This window comes from Salvelinus fontinalis, chromosome 16 (assembly GCF_029448725.1).
Source record: "Salvelinus fontinalis isolate EN_2023a chromosome 16, ASM2944872v1, whole genome shotgun sequence".
NCBI lineage: Eukaryota > Metazoa > Chordata > Actinopteri > Salmoniformes > Salmonidae > Salvelinus > Salvelinus fontinalis.
In genome coordinates, this window is record NC_074680.1 from 36,283,020 (window position 1) to 36,289,530 (window position 6,511).

Here is a 6,511-nt window from a genome sequence, read left to right on the forward strand (position 1 = left end):
GATTTGTAAACACCAATGCTTTTGAACCCAAACTTTTCTGATCAATAAAGCAATTGGTTGCGTGCTATTTTTCATTCAATTCAATATTTTCCCTTTCAGACAGCAGCGCAATGAATCCTAAAGTACCATGACACCATAATCAGTTATAACTGAATATATAAAGCAAGACTGCATATTTTCTTAGACCAATTCACTGCACGTTGGCAATCACTTTAATATGTTACAATTAGATCAGCATTTAGAGTTGCCCTGACCTAAGAAGTCATTGAAAGGCCGAAATACTGAGATTTTGAGGACATTTACTGAACTAATTCCATTAAATTATGTATCTGGATTACAGTGTATTAATTTTGGGAAGACCTTTGAACGGAAGTTGGAATTGAATTTAGCATCTTCTCCTCTGAAAGTTCATGATGTCAGAAGGGGAGGAATTTGTTTTGAGTCTGTGCAAGAAGCCCATAGGGATGAAATAAGTCTCCTTTCAACAACACGTTTTGTGATAGGCCAGAATACAAACATAGCTATAACAACAATTCAGAAAATACGCTGGAAAGAAAGTATGGTGGCCCTAAGGAGCAAACTAAGAAAAGCCTATGAAGCAGACAAGTCATTACTCATCTTGGAGACAAGATATAACTAGTTGTTTTACTTAGAGAGATAAGTCAAAGTAAAGGGATAATGTAGCCAGTATTATTTCTACAAAATGATTTCACTAAGTACATAAATGTCTTGCTTTGAGGCTTATTTAAATAGACAAACATACACCACACACCACGCTAAGCAACACTGTATTATTAATACTGCTTATCTTATTCTGAGCCGTTAGTCACCCACCACGGCATTACCATCGTTTTGTCTCATTTAGCTAGTAAGAGGGGCACAGCAGTGTTTTCCATTGTTAAGGTCACAGCCTTCATAAATCCTTCAGTGTTGGCAGGAACAGAGAGTTGATGAGTGCCAGAGAGAGCTAGCATTGACACGGCATCGACACGGGTCGGCCAGCCAAACGACACAGGACAACCTAAAAACACGTCACTTCGATACAGCTACGACCGAAAGGGACTTTTTCTTAACAGGTTAATATAATTAGCTTAAGGTTAAGAAAAGGGTTAGGTTTAGCAAAAATGCTTCGCTAACCTGCAACGAAAATCGCTTTGGGCAAAGTGGCATGTTGTTAGGGAGTCCCCACTCACCACGTCATCCCTCGCCTCATTTAGAGGGTGGAGAGAGCAGCAGAGTGGCCTGGTGGCTCTGGCTCCCTATGGGGAACCTCACCACCATGGCCACTGTGCCCTCTCCACCCACCTCACAGCACATTCCAAATGTTCAGCATCCATTGCTTTCCCTAAACACTGATGCTGCGGCCATTTTGAAAGCCTTAGCAAAAGTGTTGTCCCTCCGTTAAATGTGACCCGATTAACCTTTCACGAGCCTCTACCCCGGGTCCGGGAGCACCCCCCACTGATTAGCATCGCTAGCATAGCGTCACAATTAAATAGTAGCATCTAAATATCATTCAATCACAAGTCCAAGACACCTAATGAAAGATACAGATCTTGTGAATAAACCCACCATTTCAGATTTTTAAAATGTTTTACAGGGAAGACACAATATGTAAATCTATTAGCTAAACATGTTAGCAAAAGACAACATTTTTCTTTGTCCACCATTTTTTCTCAACACCAGTAGCTATCACCAATTTGGCTAAACTAAGATATTGATAGCCACTAACCAAGAAAAAACCTCATCAGATGACAGTCTGATAACATATTTATGGTATAGGATAGGTTTTGTTAGAAAAATGTGCATATTTCAGGTATAAATCATACTTTGCCATTGCAGCCACCATCACAAATCTCACCAAAGCAGCTAGAATTACTACAGAGAGCAACTTGTATTACCAATTTACTCATCATAAAACATTTCTTAAAAATACACAGCACATAGCAATGGAAAGACACAGATCTTGTGAATTCAGACAACATTTCAGATTTTCTAAGTGTTTTACGGCGAAAACACAATAAATCGTTATATTAGCATACCACATATGCAAACGTTACCCGAGCACTGATTCAAGCCAAAGAGAGTGATATCGTTATCATCGCCAAAATATATAAATTTTTTCACTAACCTTCTCAGAATTCTTCAGATGACACTCCTGTAACATCATATTACAACATACATATAGAGTTTGTTCGAAAATGTGCATATTTAGCCACCAAAATCATGGTTAGACAATGACAAAAGTAGCCTAGCTGGTCAGAAAATGTCGTGCACCATATTAGACAGTGATCTAGTCTTATACATAAATACTCATAAACTTGACTAAAAAATATAGGGTGGACAGCGATTGATAGACAATTTAATTCTTAATACAATCGCGGAATTACATTTTTTAAATTATCCTTACTTTTCAATACAGGTTGCGCCAAGCAAAGCTATACCTAACAAAATGGCGGAACGTGCGTATAACATTTTTCTACAGAACAACGATTTATCATCTTAAATATTTCTTACTATGAGGCGATCTTCCATCAGAATCTTGGGCAATGAATCCTTTCTTGGGTCTAATCTTCTTTTGGTCGAAAGATGTCCTCTTGTCTGTCGAAATGCCCACTAACGTTCGACCGGGACCCCGAAACGTGCCCGGCTCTTCAAAGAGCATCACATAGAAATGCCTCAAAATCGCACTAAACGGATATAAATTGCTATAAAACGGTTCAAATTATCTACCTTATGATGCTGTTAACACCTATAACGAGTAAAAATATGACCGGAGAAATATTACTGGCTAAACTAACGCTTGGAAGGAGGCGAGTCGGATGTCCTTAGCGCGCCACGCGCAGGCAGCCAAAGGAAGTTACTTCCGGTATTTAGTGTTTTATTCAGCCCCTGATTGCGCAATCGACTCCATTCAAAGCGTCATCACGCACTGACACCCAGGGGAAGACGTAAGCAGTGTCTGTTTCTCCATAGCATTTACAGTGAGCTTTAAACTGACTCCAGATCAGTGGCCAAAATGTTTGAAATCTGACTCCCTATCATGAAAAGTGCTGTAGAAGGAGTTCTGTTTCACTCAGAGACAAAATTCCAACGGCTATAGAAACTAGAGAGTGTTTTCTATCCAATAATAATAATAAAATGCATATTGTACGAGCAAGAATTGAGTACTAGGCAGTTTAATCTGTAGAGCAAATTATGCTAATGCGAAACAGCACCCCCTATAGTTGCAAGAAGTTAAGGAAACTAGGTGTATGTCGCAAGTCACGACTTCACAGGAGAGCCTTTTGATCGTACATTTTTGTTAAATCTAAATGCGTTTTTTGTCAAAAATGCCTTCTCGAACATGTGAACTTTCATGTGCCTTAATATCAAAGGTGTATGTCATCTGTAAATACAAAAAAATTGTTAAATTACGAGCCTAGTTGGTTTAGCCACAGACAAAGTCAGCAAACCTTCCCGCTAGTCATGATTGGCTGAGATAATGAGTGGGCTGGACATGCCGAGAGATGAGTTTGGATTGGTCTGCAGTGTTGCATCTTGTGTCTATGAAATGAGCTGCTCATAATACCTCAATAATCCTTTCTACTGCAGTTTTTTTTCGAAAGATACTATGTTAGCCATGGAGGACTGAAAATATGTTGCTACTGCTCTCAATAACATTGCTGTCTTGAATTTATCAGGCGCTATCGACAAAGGTCAGTGGGAAAAAGTTGTGATGACTACTTTCTGGACGAAGATCGTGCCATGCATTGCTTACTCTCTCATTTCATAACACGTTTTGAAATCAGTGGAACACAACAGGCCAAACAAGCTGTGCAAACTAAACGGAAACAACACAGGATGTCTGATAAAAGGGGTTGCAATCTGCCGTGAAGCTTTCATACATGTATACAGGTGGGAATAATTTGTGGAACGTTCCAACAAGAATCTGTTCCAAAAACTTTGTAAATAACAAGGATGCCAACAAACGCATACAATGTAGCATGATCAATTCACCTAGATAACTAACTGCCGAATAGGCATAAACTCACCACGTAGCCTATTCTTAATGTTTGTCCATGGGCTACCTGGGTGAGGACCGACATTTTTTGGAATAAACTTGGTGAGTGAAAAATTTAACAATATTGCCCACTCCCTACCCAGTATCTTACTCTGCCGCTGTACAACATTTTATGCGGTGTTTGTTGGCAACCTTGTTATTTATGAAGTTTTTGGAACAGATTCCTGTTGGAACGTTCCACAAATTATGCCCACCCCATGTATACAGCCAGGTAAAAATCTAGCTACAGTTTCAGATATTATACGTTTCTAATTGTCAAAGTTTTTTCATTGCAAGCTAAAGCTTGCTAACTGGAGTTCGATGGGTGGCTTACTAACTAACAATGAAGTAACTAACAATTAACCTAATGTGAAGCTTTCATCCATGTATACAGGTCAGAATCTAGCTACAGATTCAGATATTATAAGTTTCTAATTTTGTCAGTTTTCATTCCAAACTAAAGCTTGCTGTTAGCTAGCAAGCTGGAGTTTGATGGCTGGCTTGCTAACTAACAATGAAGCTAACATTATTTGGTTAACTTTAGCTTGCTATGACAATCGGGTTGCATTGCTAGTAACTTTACTCTATGGATTGGGATAGCTAGCTAACATTAACGTGACGTGTCTAAACAAAAGATCCCAAGTTAAAGCTTGCTGTTAGCTAGCTAGCGTTAGGTGGCTGGCTTGCTAGCTAACATTAACGTACGTGTATAAAGTGTGTGTAACATCAGTGAGGTTTTCTCAGAATGCCATTTCACATTGCTAGTTATAGCCTAATGTTAGCTAGCTAACACTGAACTTTTTGGTTAACTTTAGCTAGCTATGACAATCGGCTTGTACTGCTCGTTAAAGTTTGCAGTTAGCTAACCAGCTGACGTTAGATGGCTGGCTAGCTACAGTACCTAACATTACCTGTGTGTAGTGATGTGAAATGACATTGAGAACATATATTGTATAAATGCTAAAATATTTGTCTTTCAGCATTAATAAGTAGAACACGTACAGTCATCAAAAAGAGAGCTGGCCCAAGCAAGCATAGGCAGCAGCGCAGTTATCAACTACATGCACCATTTCTTCACCAACTACGGCGTTGGGAAAACATATGTGGACCTGAATTGTGATAACTGCAGAGGACAAAACAAGAACAAGTTGTCCTCTGGTATTGTGCCTGAAGGACCATGCACAAGCTCCACCACAATCTGGAACTTCACTTCCTGATCACAGGCCACATCAAGTTTGCCCCTGACTTGTGCTTTGGCCTCATTAAGGAGCGCTTCAGAAAGACCAGAGTGAACACTTTGTCTGAGATTGCTGGTGTTGTGAAGGACAGCACTGTGACAGGTCAACATCCCACGGCTGGTTGGACTGGAGGATGGTACGGTGCTGATGGAAAGCTATGGCTGGCAACAACACCTGACTCTGTACTTCAGGCCGCTGCCACAGATCAAGCAGCACCAGCACTTCAGGTAAAAAATAATTTTATTTGTATGAGGTTATTCTTATCTAAACTTGGGAGGTGAATTGATGTTGTGCAGGGTTGTAATGTTTTCAGATATCTTTTGTTATTCCCTGTTTTACAGCTTCGATGCTCTGGAGCCTGGTGTTGTCGCCAAGGAGCATTTGGACTCAGTCGGGACTAGGTTTCAGCTGCTGCGCAATGCTGACATCCTTCCTCCCATAGATGGTCTGCCTGTAATGCACCACCTGGACTGGACACAGCTAGACAATATCTTATTGACAAGATCAGAGTTTTGCGACGAACAGACTATGGACATCACATGACCTGCACCAAAGTCAAGGGCAGGACAGAAACAGGCTCTCCGAATATAGATTCCCTTGTTCATGCGTAATTTGGAGGGACCTGTCATCAGCACTCTCTGCAGTGTCTCTATTCACATGACTCTCTCCTAACACACACCCCATACACTGCTGCTATTTTTTTTAAATCCTGCTGCTCAGCCACTTTACCCCTGATTGTATGCATATAACTACCTCGTCTATCACTGATATTGTTATTGATATTGTTCTTGTACATAGTGTATATTTTATTTATATTTGCACTATCTATTTCTGATATTGCTACTATGCAAGTAACCATTTGGATAAACCGTTTACACCTTCTGTAGATACCATCCACTTAGCAAGACTTAGAAAATATTGATATGTGTCTTCGTAACATGGTTTTTGTGACATACCACAACAATATCATGTGACCGTATCACGTGTCCAGCACTTAAATATATGGCGCAAGCATCTGTTTATGTACTGTACATGTGCACCTCACTCAGGTTTCAACTCAGGTTGCATGGCCTTAACGTATGTATAGAATACTATGTGATAAGGGCATGTGTAACAGTATATAAAGTATGCTAATTTTTACTCCATACATTTTCCTTGACACCAAAAAGTACTTGTTACATTTTGACAGGAAAAATGTGCAATTCAAACACTTATCAAGAGAACATCCCTA